Source organism: Homalodisca vitripennis, unplaced genomic scaffold (assembly GCF_021130785.1).
Source record: "Homalodisca vitripennis isolate AUS2020 unplaced genomic scaffold, UT_GWSS_2.1 ScUCBcl_6295;HRSCAF=13443, whole genome shotgun sequence".
NCBI classification, from domain to species: domain Eukaryota; kingdom Metazoa; phylum Arthropoda; class Insecta; order Hemiptera; family Cicadellidae; genus Homalodisca; species Homalodisca vitripennis.
In genome coordinates, this window is record NW_025782403.1 from 17,302 (window position 1) to 35,523 (window position 18,222).

The 18,222-nt window shown below is 32.9% G+C and overlaps 1 long non-coding RNA gene across 1 annotated transcript; it reads left to right on the top strand.

Moving 5' to 3' along the window:
• Positions 1-5,463: 5,463 nt before the first annotated feature.
• LOC124373742 lies at positions 5,464-8,003 on the top strand. The gene is made up of 3 exons (XR_006923469.1): positions 5,464-5,582; positions 6,470-6,536; positions 7,637-8,003. It is a non-coding gene; the product is annotated as an uncharacterized LOC124373742 (long non-coding RNA).
• The last annotated feature ends 10,219 nt before the right edge of the window (positions 8,004-18,222 follow it).

Here is an 18,222-nt window from a genome sequence, read left to right on the forward strand (position 1 = left end):
AAATATGACGGAAAGGTAGTATATTTAACGTTTGGTATAATGGAAAGGAGGTTTCCCTTTTTCTGCTTTTTTAAAAATAATACGTAAAAAATAATTTTTGAGAGATTCGTAATTTATCGATCAGAGTTTTAAATGTGCCTCCAAAGCAGACTATACCATATTGTATACGTGAGTGAATTAAAGCAAAAATACAACGATCTTAACAATGAAGTTTCACAGAAGAAATTTCTTAAAAAATAAAAAGTTCGAATAGATGATTTTTATTTTCCTGTGTAGAGATAATATATGTTCGTCCCATTTAAGTTTGTTATCAAAAATAATTCCCAAATATTTAATGCTTTTCACACATTGGATTGTTCCACAGTTACAAACAAGTAAATCACAATTAGTTGAATGGAACTTTATCTCAAAAGGTAAATCTCAAAACATAACTTACCCACTATACTCTACAGATTCATCATGTCAGATATTATTTTAATAACATGCAGTTCCCTATAAGTAAATAATGTATGTTATACTCATAAAAACTTGTGTTTTACCAAGTTATTATAATAGCGTCAATAACATAACTTACGCACTATACTCTACAGATTCATCACGTAGACGTCTTCTTGAAAACTATATTTACCACTCAATACTTCCGTAGAAAGATAAAACAAGTGTTTGAACCTGAACATTTATTAAGCCAAACAATATTCTAACAAAATAACACAAAATCAAATCTATTATACTTTGTAATATTTGAACAAACACGTGATATTTAGATAAAAATTAAAAAAAAACTATTTATATTAACGTTCATATTACGTGCAAATGTATTTTTATTCCAGTATAATACGGAAAGTTTAATTTCCCAGGTTAGACGATGTTTTAGTGCTCTAAGTGGTGGAGAAAGTCTCACTAGGCAGCTCACAGCTGAGTGAGTAAACATGGGAGTCGGCTATTTTATAATTAATTTAAATTGTTTACAAAATGTTTACTAAAATCGCTCTCAAAAATAAAAGTTTTAATAGAATTAGTACGTTGAGAAAGAAAGTGGAGTGTTTGTATTTTAGAACAACACACACATTCTAAATGTATACATTAGCATATTTTCCCAAATGTACTTTGTACAATATTAGTACATACAGATGATAAGAACTCCAATGCAACCGTGGTATATACATGTAGAGACAATGGTAGTTTTTAGTTTGATGGACCAAGTATTCTTGTAATTTAAATCACTTCATAAAATTAAACCTTCTCATTAAATAGGAAAGGTCCATCCTAATTAACTCACGTATAAACACATATATTGTAACTCGTAAACGCAAGTTTACCCCCAGCAGATGGGGGTAACTATTCTTCCTAGTTAGGATTGACCCCCTGGTTAATTTGAACATCCGATAAATAACCCTTTAATGAGTAAATCCTTCCGAGATACCTATCTCCTTTGTCTACTTACTTCCAATAACAGACAGGACACAACTCCCCCGCAGAAAAGACTTCCTTGTTCTTTTAACACCCAGTAATTTATTTCCCCCTTCCTGGAGAACCACTCTTGTAATTAATCCACCTGTGTAAATAAAACCCCTGGTCAACTAATGTTACTGATAACCCCAAGTTAAATTAAGCTCAAACCCTTTGATGGACAAGCCATTTCTATATATTCATCCCCCACTCACCTAAAGACAGTATTCTTATAAAATGACACAACCCCCCCTCCCTCAGAAAATAACGCCTCTGATATATTCCCTTGTAACCCATTCTAGTCTTTAAACCTTCCTGGCATGCCTAAATTATTTCCTCAGGGAACTAAATCCCTAAATTTGGCCTATTAAGCTGATTAATATTATTGTCTGTATATAAATCGTTACATATGCCTTTTGAACTATGTTCTATAAACAGTTATTTATGCTTAAATTCGTACACGTTCTTCTTAGATCCCTGGCTAATAACCTTTCAGAATTCATCCTATTACCCAATATGTTTAACCCCGAATTTGGTAAACGTCGGGTACAGGCGTAACCCCCCAAAGAACTGATGACGACGAGTCTAACTAATACAGCACCAGTTGATTACTACTAGCACAGAGTCTAACTAATACAGCACCAGTTCTTTTTTATTGCTTTGCGTGTTTATAGAACTACAGATTATTGACTAATTTAGCCTGCTATCTGTCTTGGAAAAATCAACGAATGAACGTTATTATTATCTATACTACTAAAATAAAATATTGATATAACATTATGTCACAAACGCTGTTTAAAACATGTTCTAGTGTACTCAGAATATACAATACTATGAACTATCAAAAACTACTATTATTACTTGAAAACAAGTAATTTTTATAGATTTATGTATACAGGGATGCTGAAATGTTTTGAAACTATCTAATATCTTCTATACTCGTAAAACGTACAAACAAAAACCTTGTACAGCGATATAGGTAACAAATTTAACTTTATGATGCAATTTGTAGCTCTTAACCACCTCAGGTGTGTGCAAGCTGTGTGATTTTTTGTAGCTTCATCCATATTAGGTTACAATAAAGTTGAAACATTTCTTGAATTTGCACATGAGATCAGGACTGCAACTTTCGAGCGCCGCCATTTTGTTTGGAATTAATATTTTGAGGTCTAATTTGTGGAAAGATGTTCTACTAATAATACCTTTAAAATGCTAAGCACATCGACCTCTGCTTACATTTAAGATTTTCTAACCCACTACTTTACGAGCCTTACAAGGGAATGGATCTCCTGAGGTTGTGAAGAGATACTGATTACACCAAACAGTTCAATTTTCCCCATATTTTACTGTAAAAAATTGTATGTTTTGTAAATTTACGAGTACAGAAGATATTTAGACCTTTCCAAGACTTTTCAGAACCACTGTATATGGTTTACTTATAGTATTTAGGATTGCATTTGTTGTAATTATCTTTTCTGTTTTATTTAGTGCAGGAATACTGATGGATGTAATCAGCACTTAAGTCTGTCTACTGTTAATTTTATTGCCATGGGTTATTTTTAAAAAACTGCAGATTTTAAGTAATTGAGTCAATACAAACAACATAATATTAACAAATGTAGCAATTTATAAACCTTGCTGTATTTGTGGGCAGTTTACAACTATAAATCAGGATAATGAAGATTATTGCATTGGAAATAAAGTTTGTTAGGCGTTTTTAATGTCTATCATAACCAAAAGTAAGGAATATTGAAATTTGGGGGAAAAAATCACGTAATTATTGTTTTTGTATTAAACACACATTCTATTTCAGGTGTAGCCCTTCAAAAAGGCGTTTGGCTACATGGTTACATCTTTGTTAATACAAACCAGGAACGTTGGCGGTTTAAATCAATCAAACTCAGAAAATAAATAAAAGGGATTACACACATTTTCCAATTACTTGCTTAGACAATCAGAGTTAAATAGATATTCAAGGTAAAAAGCATAACTGCAGTAAATGTCAAAGTGTTACTTAGAACCCAAAAGTAAAATTCCTAAAACCCCATTGTGTAAAGGTATAGTCATTAAAATAAAATATCATCTCTCCGTGATACTAACACTGGGCTGTTTTACTACTGGTTACGTGGCACTGGCAAAGGGAGCCGTCATCTGCAATGGCGACACAACCTGCGGTGTACACCCTGACATCACTGAAACCTTCATGGTTATTTTTGAATAGGTTAATCATTAAATGTATCTAGTTTATTTCACTGATGTAGAATCAATTATTCTTCTGGTCTTCCAGCATGGAGATAATCTGGGACCTCAACAACAACCTTGAGGCGAGTGATGGAAATTGGTTTTAAAAAGCTCCATCTCTATAAGTATACTACTTAGAACACTGTCGTAACATAACATTGTGGTGTGTGTGTGTGTGTTTCTTGTACGTTTATATTTTCGGATTATCGTGGTTTTGTGTTCTGGGGGTTATGATCGTACCTGAAAGCACAACTCCCTAATCTTAATATGAGACCTCCTTGCCCAAAATCCTGAGAGCATGTGCACTGCAGATAGGTATGTGACTTTATTTAATTAAATGTCTTCGCCTACATAGTATTCGTACAACAGAATCAAACGTAAAAATTGCACTATAAAGCTTTAAATATGTACTTAAACAGTAGTTTTTACTATTTTAAAAAAAGTGAAATGGTTACGGAAAAATTTCAAAATACTGCTGTTATTTTTGATCGATGAAGAAACTTAGAGCAAATAACCATTTTCAAGTACGTAATTGAACAATAGCATCTTATTATATTAAAACTTATTCCCTTGTCATTTGTTTTAATAAGATAATTAATAAATGTCATAATTATAATTTTTAATAATTTGGTTTTTATGATATAGAGATTTCTATACCGGAAGTAAAACCTTTTTAAATTTTCTAATAAGGCAAATCATAAACGGTGATAATCATTTTTCGAACAAGTTTTGCGATCAAGGACCTTTGTCTTCAGTTGTGTGTCCCCAAGCAGCGCCACATGCCAAATACATACAAGCGTACACTTCATTGTTGTCCATAACCATCTTATAAATAATTACTAATTTATGGGCTGTAAATTTTGTCAGTAGTCGCCAATAAAATTCAGTTCAAAAAGCAGGTTCATAACATTTCGTAGTCTTATTTTGAATCACCTGTTTGAGAACAATTGACAATTTTAGATTCTTAATTAGCAAACCGCTATTAATAGTGCAAAGACAAATAGTTAAAAAAAAGTCAGCACTTCCATCTTACGGATTTACTTTGGACAAGAAACCTTAACTACCTAAAACAAAAATAGGTGGAATTATTTTATTTTTTGACTGGTTTCAAACAATTGTAATGTCCCTATTTCATTGTTACATTTCAAATATATAATTATTATTGCACTTGTAATTTAGGATTACCAGTTTCAAGAGATATGCAATTTTGAAACCTTTAAAATGGTGCCAATTAGAAACCCAAAGTTGTAATATTTATTTAAACATTTTTTTACTATCCTTTTAAATAATTTAACTTAAATGCCAAATTTCATGTTTTCCACTCTAACATGTATTAAAATATAAATTTAAAATTAGACTATTAAACACCAATCATGCGAGATAGGATATATGTGTCCAAGAACATTGTTGCTTGTTTTTTGTGTCTACTATTTTTCACTACTCAAGAAACACACTGTGTTTATCTACTGACAAAAATATATATTAATTTTATTCTATTTTTTTTGTTTATCTTCATTTTGTTAACCAGAAAACTCAATTTTTTTGAGCAAAACATCGTCCTATTATATTTCATTTCATTATATATATATTACTTATCTGATAAGATTTCAAACTATAGAAATCAATACTAAATATTCCATCAAACTCTATTCAACTATACTGATATCGAACGTTATTAATATAAGCAATTGTATTTTCTCAATAGCGGGAACAAGAAACATAAATTTATTGGTCACGCCAATCAGGAATAAAACAATGGAAAGTCTCTGTTCATGATATCACAACTGTCACGGGATATTCATGGTTTTATTTTATACCATTCAGTAAGACGACGATAAGCTTCTGACTACATTCAGTCTCGATTCACTCGCTCAAGGTATACAACACATAAGGTTAGTAGTTGTGATTTATATTATATTTTTTATCACATCGAAATTTAAATGAAAATTATATATGATATGCATTTTATATTTGATCTATACCTACATAATTTAATAAAACATTTCTTGGATAATCAACAACTAATTCCCTGTTTAAAAGCATTATGACACTATAATAATGTATTAAACTTCCTAATATGAATTTTAGCACATTTTATTTCAGTTGTATCACATATTTGTGTAAATTATTTACTTTTAAATGGAGATAAATTATATGTTAGCGTTATTTATACTTTTTTGGTGTATAGAGACCGAACATTTCTCATTGAATTACATAAATAGTAAACTCCAAAATGAAACAATAAATGCCAAGAATAACAAAAATGAAAACTAATTAAGGAATAATATGCTATTGTATTTTATTTATTATTTTATTATTTAAATAATTCAGTAAAATTAATATTAACCTAAATATGGTTTTAATTAATTATATTTACTTTTCTTTTTTGATGGATTATTGAATGATACCTATTACAAATTTATAAAATATAAATTAAGGATTTTAATTTGGTAATTATTTTTTTTACACAAACTTGATTACTCAAATATAGTTGCAACAGTAACGTTATTATTTTACTGTAGGCCACAATATCTCGTAAAAAACTTGCCTCTAGACTTGAACTTTTGCATGCAACTTTATTTCTACACAAGCAACACTGAGTTTGGTGATCAAGCATGTGACACCATGGGTATATAATTTAGCTTTAGCGACTATTTTATCATTGTTCTAATAAGTAAAAAATATTAAAGATAGGTTAGTTTAACTGTTTAATTTATGTTACAGGAAATGATGGTTAAACTGTTGTTATAGAAAGTGATGTTTAAACTGTTTGTTACAGGAAATGATGTTTAAGAAACTTATCTTTTTCTGCCTGGTGGTAGCGATAGTTTCGCAGCGATACAACGGTAAAAAATATTTAAGCGATTTATTTATTGGATAAGCCAAGTTTTATACCACTTAAATTACTTTTAGACTGTTTTAAATATAACTTAAAATATAACAATATCTTCCGTCGTTTGCATGTTACAAAACTTCAACACAATTTTACTAACAGTTTTTAAGTACAAGGATTATAAATGTCTAAAATCTTGTTGCCTAATAAAATCAATAATAAAAAACTTTACTTAAAAGTTTAAAATTACATCTTTTACATTAATTTATTTTGTTCAAAATAGAAATATGTAAATTTAAGAAGGTCTTTTTCTCATTAAAATTATACTGCAACATAGTATTACCAGATAATCAAGGGATTGTCACAATCAAACGTAACAATTAATGTTTATATTATCACTATTTTGTTCGTACCGCTTGAATAATATAGTGTACATAATCGTAGCAAAGTGTACGCAGAATTGTGCGTTTACTTTAATGTTTAGCGGTGTTATTGGACTCTTTAAATTGTACTTATGTACGAGGAAGGTCGGGTAATATCATTTCAAATGGCAGTATCCGTATATTTGAGTTTCCCTAAAAACTAAAAGTTATTCACTAACTACATAGTTAGTGATTAGTTGATTTTGTTCAAAAATTTAGTGGTAGTCTGTCAGTAATATGGAATAAAAATCTTAGGTATTTCATATTAAACTATATTTCTTGGTATTATGATAATGTGTAAAAAAGAAAAAAAAAATATTTTATCTATTTTACGGTTTTTTAATTAATATAATAATGTAGTTATCTATTATAAGATGTCTGAGTACTTAGATATCACATTCCTTCCATTCAATATTTATTTTTTATTAGCATGAAATACAGTATTTGAGGTTAAATGCAAGAGAGGTCATTTGACCCTAATTTATATTCTGTACCCTTTTACAAATAAAAAATTATAAAAAAAACAATACATTTCTAAAATTATCTTCGTCATATCAGTAGTTATATTCATTTAAAACAAGATAATAATAGCACTCAACCATATAATATTGCATGTTCACTACGTTTATTTGTATTACCTATTGATATTTATACAGTACATACACACATAGCATATATTTATAATTTTCAGGAAGAAGTCTCCAGCTCCATAGATACATCTCCCACAACATCCAGCATTGAGAACCCAACTTTAGAAGAACTAACGAAACACGGGGCGAACCCAAAGAATAAAGGAATTTCTCTTCGTTCCTCAGACTCGCTTTTCGGACTCGGGATCGGTGCAAATCTCCTAGGAGTGCATGCAGGCGCAGGTATAGGCCATGGCCGTGGAGGCTATGGTGATATGGGCCAAGGGTTTGTTGGCAAACCTGCAGGAGGCCAATACCCACAATATCCACAGTATACAAATTATCCATACCCTACGTATATGCAACCACAACCATACTACCTGCCAGCAGCTCGTCTACACCAGTGAACGTCTCAAGGAATGCTACTATCGACACCTCTGTAATGTATGCGGGTCGACACTGTACTCTCTATGGGTCGGGAAGAATAATTAAACTACACATTTAGAGTAACATTGCTCTAGGACCGCTCGTAAAGGAACGGACGAGACGCGGAGGTTACATGACGGTGTCTGGTGGTGGACTCCGGGTGGACTGCTGGCTGGCCAGCTTGGATCGTTGGTTGTAAGGGTAGTGGCGTGATGTGACGTCACAGGAGAGCAGCCTATGAGCATTCTTTATTCTTTTAGACCACATCGTATGTTACATCGCCTGACAATACATACTGCCAACATCACTGGTGCAGACATTAAATATCACTATGGATACCTACCAACTTAGTACTTCTCACACTAAATACACTACAATCCTCCCCCTTAAATACATAAGTCCCCTACAATTTTAGAAATTTATCAATTACAATTTGTTTTACAATTCTCCAATTTTAAATCAATTACAATGAATAAGAAAATTGACATTATACTCTTTTATTTTTGTAAGTATAGATTATAGAGAACAAAATACAAACTCAATATAATCATTTAACACAAATCACAAACACTTCAATCAAAACCAATAAATCAGAATATAGCAATTAATAACACATTGAATGAACACAATTAACAAATCGATAATAATAATGCTTAAACAATATTAATTATATACAAGTCACAATTGGGTTGTATTTACAAGTCCATTTTGACTAAAGGTTTACGATCCCTTAGTGGGTATCGTCTAACAGGTGTCATTTGTTTGGGTGAAACGCTGGAACTGTTATTGTTTACATTTGTACGTGGGCTGGGGCTTTGCCCCTGAGCGTTTCTGTTATTGTTATGGTTTTGCGGAGAGGGGGGCAAGGTCGTTGCTAAAAGTACTGGCGACCTTGCGCTCGCTCTGTCCCGCGACTGTATATCGATCGTTTCCTGCGTGTGCTCTGTTGCCACGCTTGCGTCTGGGAGTCTAGGCATTGTTGTCAACTCAGACATTTCCGGACTACACTGTAAACCTACCAACTGGTCGATATGTCCGTTTCCACCTCATGCCCGTATTCAGTTCAACTAAAATACGTGACTGGTCCTAATCGTGAAACTACCACACCTGGTATCCACTTATTTCTACCTCTGTAATCTCTGGCTATGATTGGTTGTCCAATAGCTAACTGTCTAGTTTTACTACCCCTATAGTACAATCGTTGTTTTTACTTGATTATCTGACATTATTGCTTTATAAACATTTGGGCGAATTAAATCTAACCTAGACTTACTCAAAGCTAATTCTAAATCCTTGGAATTATGAAGAGCTGTTTTTCAATTTATTTTTTAATAGTTCTGACTGAAACCGTTCATGCCAAACCATTGGTTATCTGTCTGGGTGGTATGGTGGTGAAAACGTGTGTTTTTGATACCATTTGACATCAAAAATTTCTTTAAACTCTTGACTGGTAAAAAGGTGGTCCGTTGTCGGACACTATGTGGTCTACAATACCATACCTACTAAATAATTCCCTTAATTTCACAATCGTGTGAAACAGCTGCCGTTGAAGCAACGGGCAACACCTCTGGCCACTTAGAGTACGCATCTTTTACCACCAAAAAATAACTTGGACTGAAAAGGTCCAAAAAAAATCAATATGAATTTCGAGACCAAACTCGTTCCGGAACATTCCAATGATGCAGGAAAGCCTTGGGCGGTTTTGCTCGTTCCTCCAAACAGGCTGCACAGCTGTTAGCTAGTTGTTCTAATGTCCCGGTCGATATTAGGCCACCATACATATGCACGGGCTAATGCCTTCATGCGAACAATACCTATGTGTGAAGTATGCAATTCGTTCAGAATGTTTATTCTGAACCTTTTAGGTATTACCACCCTGTACCCCCCACATTAGGATTCCTTGCTCCAAGGTTAATTCCGACTGTCTAATTTCAAATGGCTTTAGATCTGGTTCAGTTACAATAGGCCAACCTAATTCTACATAGGAATATTACCTTTTTTGATTTCAACACTATCTACCATTGATTCTCTCTTTTTTATGTCTACATAGCTTAATGGTATGTCATTTTCCAGCTAAACACTGCAAATAGGTACCTATGACATTAATATTAAGGTCATCATCCGAGATTTTCATCTTTAATCTCACTATTTACAGGTAATCTAGATAAACCATCGGCATTGCCATGGTTTTGGGACTTAACATACACAATCTCATATTGGAAAACCACTTAAAAACAAAGCGTATCGTTGTAACCTACTTGGCTGCGAAAGCAGGTAACCCTTTCTTTGGTCCAAAAATAGCCACTAAAGGCTTATGATCAGTCTTTAACAAACAAAAACTGTGTACCATATAAATATTGACTAAATTTCTTAACACCAAATACAATGCTTAATGCTTCCTTATCTATTTGTGAATAGTTTTTCTCAGCGCTATTTAACACTCTACTTGCGAATGATATAGGTCTTTCTGTACCGTCGTATTGAATCTGACTCAAAACTGATGCAAATGCCATATGGACTAGCATCACTGGCTACCACTAGTGGTAATGCAGGATCATAATGCGCTAAAACTTCAGCAGAGATTAACTTTTGCTTAATCTCCTGTAGTGCCTTCTTACATGCTAAAATTAAATACAAAATCGGTATCCTTTCTTAAAACTGATACATTGGGGTTAAAATAGTGGATATCCTAGGAATGAAACGTGAAATAGTAATTAACAAGACCAAGGAAGGCTTTAAGGCTGTGTCACATTTTGAGGTTCAGGTGCCTTGACAAATTGCTTCAAACCTTACTAGGTGCGGTATGCAAACCCTTGTTTACTGATAACAAAACCTAAATATTCTAAACTGTCACAGAAAAATTTACATTTGTTCTTGCTCACTGTGAACCCATTGTCTTCAAGTCTTTGACACACTAGTCTAAGTCTAATGCATGTGTTCCTCATTGTTTTTACCTGTTTACTAGAATGTCATCTAAAAATACAGTTACCCCCGGGATACCTTGTAATGTTCGTTCTATTATTCTCTGGAATATTCCCGGTGCTGAACTGATACCAAAACATAGGCGATATGTAAGCATACAATCCTTTGTGTGTGCTAATTGTACAATACGTTTGACTATCTACATCTAGTTTTAAGCTGCTGATAAGCTGAAGATAAATCTATTTTAGAGAATTTTTCTCTCCGTTTTGTAGGCTGGCAAATATTTCTTCAATTTTCGGTAACGGGTGTCGGTCTACCTCCAAGAAAGGATTTACAGTTATTTTATAATCCCCACAAATTCTTATTTTCCCATTAGCCTTAATAATTGGTACAATGGGAGTCCCCCATTCACTGGTATCTACTGGTGAAATAACGTTCTCCTTGTGTTCTAGTCTAGTCAGCTCGGCTTCTACTTTTTTCTTTAAGTGTAAAAGGTAACGTCCTAGGTTTAAAGTATTTTGGTACTACATTTTCTTTTAACTTTAATTTAAACTGTGTGCACCCTTGAAACATCCCAACTTATCCGTAAATACATTTGGAAACTCATTGTACAGTAATTCTACTTGTTTGTTGTTGTTGACAACAGACGGATTGACAGATGTTTGTTTGTTTACCTCTACAGGTGTGTTGTGGCTTCCACTGACAGGCGTTGCATGCGTCTGCCGCGCTGCCGCCTGCAGTTGGCACAACCCCCACCATGCTCGTGGCGATCAGCTGACTGTACATTGTTTACATTACTAGGCACTCTAACTGTTAAATCTAATGCTTGCATCCAATCACGCCCTAACAAGGGATTAGCCCCATTAGCTACGATGTAGTAAAGCTAATTGTTTCCTCTTTTACCTCTATGTTGTACATTGACCATAACCTTACCTAAAGGCCTGATCTTTTTCATGTGTATATGAACTTAATACTAAGCTAGTTGGATACATGTTTATATTTCCTAACTTAGTCTTACAATCTTTTTCTGACATAACTGAAACACAAGCTCCACTATCGACTTCAAATACAATTTCCTTACTTTCCACTAATAACTGTACCGTTATTGGCTCAATTTTATTAATCTTAGTTTCTATTTCTTTAACCGTAAATAGATTGGAAATGTCATACAACATCGTCATTGTCTTTATCGTTTCCAGTGTGATTATCTGAACCGGACTCTGCTGATTCTTTTACTTTCCTCTACATAGTGCTGCCCTACCTTTATAAACATATTGCTTTTTATTGCTGTAAAACTGTTTCCCTTTTGCTGAAGGCTCCTTAGACCTATTTGTAAAAACATTTGGTTTGTTCTCATTAGGTTTGTTAACATAATTTTTTTTTCGATCTACAAACTCTTTCAAGGTGTCCCTTCTTTTTACAAATGATTAAACACGTGTACTCACGAAACCGACATTGCGATGCTGTGTGTGATCCTCGCTTGCCGCAACAATAGCAGGTGATGTCTCCCAGCGCCTTCCCGCCGTCCGATGACCGTCTCGCTGCGATGCTCGCCGCCTGTGTCCTTTTCGGTATCGACCCGCTGCTCTGCATCCGGTGAATACGTCCTCCTGCAGTTGTCATCTGGGCCGCCCCCTTCTCAGCAAATTCCATTGCAGTAGCTAGTTGCACGGCTTTTTCATAAGTGAAGGTTCTCCTCCCCGAGAAGTCTTTTCTGTATCTGTTGGTCTCGCAGACCCGCGACTAATCTGTCCCTTAAGTAGTCTGGCAATTTATCACCAAATTCACAATACTTAGATAACTGTTTTAAATGCACAATATAATCGCTAACCGTTTCATGATCCAATTGATTCCGCCTACTAAATTTAAATCTTTCCGTGATAAAAGAAGGCTTGGGATGCAGATGATTCGCTATAGTGTCCACAATTTCCTTGTACGACTTGTCAGACGGTTTGTCTGGTGTAATTAAGTCTTTCAGTAACGTATAGGTCCTTACACCCATAACTGTCCAACAAAGTGCTTAGTTTCTTGAATTATCGATATCATTACAATCAATAAAAAACTCAAATCTCTCTATATAAGACTGCCACGATTCTTCCGCACTATCAAAATAACCCATAGACCCGATAGTTGCCATTTTGTTTTCTTGTACACTCCGTAATAACTGTTTAAAAATGTCCCCGGTAAAAATAATCGTCTAACGGCATTAATTGCAACGATTAAAATCAGCTTGTGCGCTGCTTACACCCGAATAGTTTATATCGATCGGCGTACCTTACTACTCCCGACCGTTGGAATGTCCGGAATGTCCTTGCACATTCGCGGTTTATTTGCACGTGTTCATTACGATAGTTTGCCCTTCCGCACTATATCACTGTAATTCACTGTTTCAATGTCCCGAATGTCCCTGCAACATTCGTTGTTATTTGCACGTGTTCATTACGCTTGTTGCCCTTCCGCACTAAATCACTGTAATTCACTGTTTGCAGTTGTTTTCCTCGTCGCCACTGTAAGCGACGTTCCACTGTTGCAGTTGTTTTTCCTTGTCGCCACTGTAATGTATGCGGGTCGACACTGTACTCTCTATGGGTCGGGAAGAATAATTAAACTACACATTTAGAGTAACATTGCTCTAGAACCGCTCGTAAAGGAACGGACGGGACGCGGAGGTTACATGACGGTGTCTGGTGGTGGACTCCGGGTGGACTGCTGGCTGGCCAGCTTGGACCGTTGGTTGTAGGGTAGTGGCGTGATGTGACGTCACAGGAGAGCAGCCTATGAGCATTCTTTATTCTTTTAGACCACATCGTATGTTACATCGCCTGACAATACATACTGCCAACATCACTGGTGCAGACATTAAATATCACTATGGATACCTACCAACTTAGTACTTCTCACACAAAATACACTACAACCTCCAACGTGTTACCTTCCCTCTTGCACATACATAGATTTCAGTTTGAGATCTCATTGAATATGGATCTCCATATCAACTTAACTATTTAGCACTACTCAAATATATTGTCACGAATGACGCATTAAATAATTAACAAAATTACAAAGACTTTCTTTTTATTGGCCTACCCTCAGACCTTTCCAGTAATAATTATAAAAATATTCGTTTTCAATTTAGTTTAATTATATTTTAAATAGACAGTAATTAAATAAATATAAATTATGAATGTTTTTAATAAAATAAAAGAGAATAAAAATAAACAGTGTCTCCCACTTTAAAATACTTTATGATTCCTATTGCATCCTTTAAATTTAGAATTTCCGTTTACAGTCATTAACAGCGAGTTTTTATTGTACATGACATATATTTTATTATATTTAATACTCACTCATTACAGGGTTATGTAATTCCTTAAAAGTTTAAAACTCAAATAGCCCGTTTCAACATTCACACATCCAAAAGTTTTTTAAATATATTTTCCTCTAAAGATTGTAAAATTTTTTCTGATTAAATTTTTCAGAGTGGAAACAACCAAAAATGGTATCCAAAAGTTTTTTCCGTGATAAAATTAAAAATTGTTTTTTGAACAAATTTCTTGTACAACTACTTACTTTTCCCTGTATTGGCTATAAAAAAGGCATGTTTATTTGAATAAATAAGATTAGGTTTCTCTCCTTTTTTTATCCATTTAGGTTTTTTATAGACAAGAGCTATCATCCAATGGTTGATACATCTACGTACAATGGTTCAAATTTACAATCACATGAGTTCTGTACATTAATTACAAGTTAACTTATTGCTAAGTTTAAATCAGACTTTTTATAAATTCTATAATAATTCACCATAAATTTCATTGTTTGTGAACAGACTTAAGTAAGATAGTCAATTGTAACATTTTATTCACCTTAGATGTGCTGCATATTAAAAGGTAAAAATAGCATTGTATCAACGCACCTCCCCAGTTTACCACGTTTGTTGTGGTGCGACAATACCTAGCTCAATGCACTATTGCCAGTGATGAGATTGAAGCTACGTACTTCTAGTTATTATCTGGATTTATTAATGGAACACACAACTGAAAAATGCTTTCATACACTTTTCTTGAATAATTAGCAATCACTCTCATCTGAACTCTTCATTTTTCAAAATTGTCTGGAAAATTTGGGTTTTATGTTTAGATTTTTTTTAAACTTTACCCTCCTTACAAGTTTTTTTGGAACATCAGTAATATCAAGGTGGAATGTACTAAATTGTTATTGTACTAAACTAAGTTTGCAAGTTCCTTTTAATTTTTTAATTTTATATGATATTATTTAGATAAAAATGAAAGTTCGGTTGAATATTTTATTATATATACATCTTAGAAAGATATATTAAGATAATAATATATATATACGAGCATAATGAACAATTAAACCTAAGGTGTAATCAGATGAAACATAGTGCTATAATTGCCTTAATTTAACAAGTCAAGAACAGTCTAATGTGCCTGATCTAGAACGTGATGTCTCATAACCTGAACTGTTCCAATTTCCGAAAGACTTATCTATTCATTATTAATACATTTTATAACAGTCTTGTGTTTCTATTATGGGAAATTTTGCAGTAAAAATAATCGGTGGATTGGATAGGAAATAATTTCGTTTATAAGTCATAATTTTAAATTAAGTGTTCTATATTAGCATTGTATTAACAAATAGTTTAAATAAATGGGAGGCTGAGAATTCAATTTAGAATAAAGTTTAGGTCGATAGGAATTGTTATTTGCTCAGCCAAAACATAGCCCTGATTTTAGTTTTTAAAATTTAAGAAAATGTTCAGTTATTGAGCGTAATCACTTCAAAACACACTCACAAAGACTAGATTAACAATATTAGTTACTATAGACACTTTCCCGACGTTAAGTGTAATATCTGTTATACAAAGTGTACGTTATTACACATTAAGAAACACACACTCATCATTTTTCCAAGGCGTTCATTTTTACTTAAGTTTTTTAAAACTGAGCCAATTTAATATCTATAAGTATTTAAACTCTATAATCGACAAGTAATATTATTAGGTTGAATACATTCAGAAGACTCAAGAACAGATCGTCGTAGGAAAATAAATCTCACATTACAAATCGAAACAAACATCCTGCGGATGTAAGTTGATGACCAAGTCCGTCCCCACACTACTGTGATACACAAATAGGAAATTATACCGCATGGTTTTCAACAATTATGCAGAAACCATTCACACAGACAGTAATTCCGGTAATAACAAGCTCAAAGAGTTCGTGGAGTAGCAACCTTGTTGATATAACAAATATCGTTACGCACCGATTGCTATTGAAATATTTGGCAAGCGAGCTGGCGGGGGCTACACTGAAAAATCTTTGATACAAGGGAAGATCACCAGTCATCTGGAAGATTTAACGGCGAAACTAAGAAATAGGGAGTGCGAGTGGGAGTGTTTGAGTGCAGAATAAAATGTAGTTCATAGAGGCATTTGTTAGTGTCAAGTGAAAATAAAATGCTAAGAAATATTGTATTTAGTTTTAGAGATGTAATATTCCAAATTATCAGGGTTTCATTAATCGTCTTGATATGTTTCATTTCATTTTCCTAGGTACCTGTACCTAAAGTGAATAATTAAAACTATCTTGTGTAGGGATTACAATAATAGTTTGCATTTGAAAATACATACGAATTTATAATTTTTGTATGCTAGGTAAATGTTCATAATGTGGAGAAGTTGGTGTTTTATGTGGGTAAAATTTATAAAAAGTTTTAAATATTTAAGATAAGGGTTTTTCACGCTTATTTTGTGTATAAAAATAAAGCGAAACAAAATAATGTTGGTGTCATGATTAACTATAAGATTTGTTATTAAAAACTTGCCTTGTAGTGTAGGATCCAGTATCAAATTATATTTATCATTAGTATTGGTATCTTCATATGCTAAATGTGTATCGCTGATCTATGTTGTTAAATTAACATTACTGAAAATAATAGGATTTCGCTATAGATAAAATATTTGCTGGTTTCATTTTGAATGTGTATTGTAATTTCTGATTGATCCTACTAATTTAATCTTCCTCATCACAATTGGCCAAGATTGAAATATAACTTTTTATTCACATTGTAAACCTTGACCAAGTAAATTTATTTGATAAACACGTTTTAATTTGAGATATATTTTACACACATGAGAATTTTCACATGAAATTATGTAGTTATATCGGTCAAGTTTATGTGTTTTTCCCATGCAAGTTTGAATAAGATATTACATTGAAGTAGATTATATTTACATTTACTCCTTCATTCAAATTTTCTTTCCTGGATGTATATAAAGTGAACCGCCCCACAAGGAAGACGAGCCAAATATAGAAGCACACAGAATCAGACCTCCAACCCCTCTCGATCCATCTTCATTCTTCACTATAACGTTTTACTTTGATATGAAAAAAAAAAAAAAGCCCCTAATTTTTGTATTTAAAATATAAAATACTATTAATCTATGGAAAAAATAATAATGAACTATCACTTTTGGAACAATAGTAGAAACTACTGTTTTAATGTAATTTCCATCTGTTTTACTTTCTAATTTGTAAACAAATCTTTATAAATCAAATATATATATATATATATAATATATAAATATAAATCTTTATATATATAATATATCTATATATATTTAGCATAAGAAATACCATATACTAAAGATAAATATATAATTTGATACTGGATCCCCTACACTACAAGGCAAGTTTTTTAATAACAAAACTTCTTATAGTTAATTCATGAACACCAACATTATTTTTGTTTCGCTTTATTTTTATACACAAAATAAGCGTGAAAAAAACCCTTATCTTAAAATATTTTAAAAACTTTTATAAATTTTCATAACACCACATAAAACACCAACCTTCTCCACATTATGAACATTTTACCTAGCATAACAAAAATTATAGAATTCGTATTGTAATTTTCAAAATGCACAACTATTTAAAGTGTAATCTCACTACACAAGATATTTTAATTATTCACTTATAGGTACAGGTACCTAGGAAAATGAAATTGAAACATATCAAGACGAATTAATGAAACCCTGGATAATTTGGAATATTACATCTCCTAAAACCTAAATACAATATTTCTTAGCAATTTTATTTTCACTTGACAACTAACCATATGCCCTCTATGAAATACATTTTTATTCTGCAACACGAACACGTACCCACTTCCGCACTCGGCCCTATTTCTTAGTTTTCGCCCGTTAAAATCTTCCAGATGACTGGTGATCGTTCCCTTGTATCAAAGATTTTTCAGTCAAGTGTAGCCCCCCCAGTCGCTT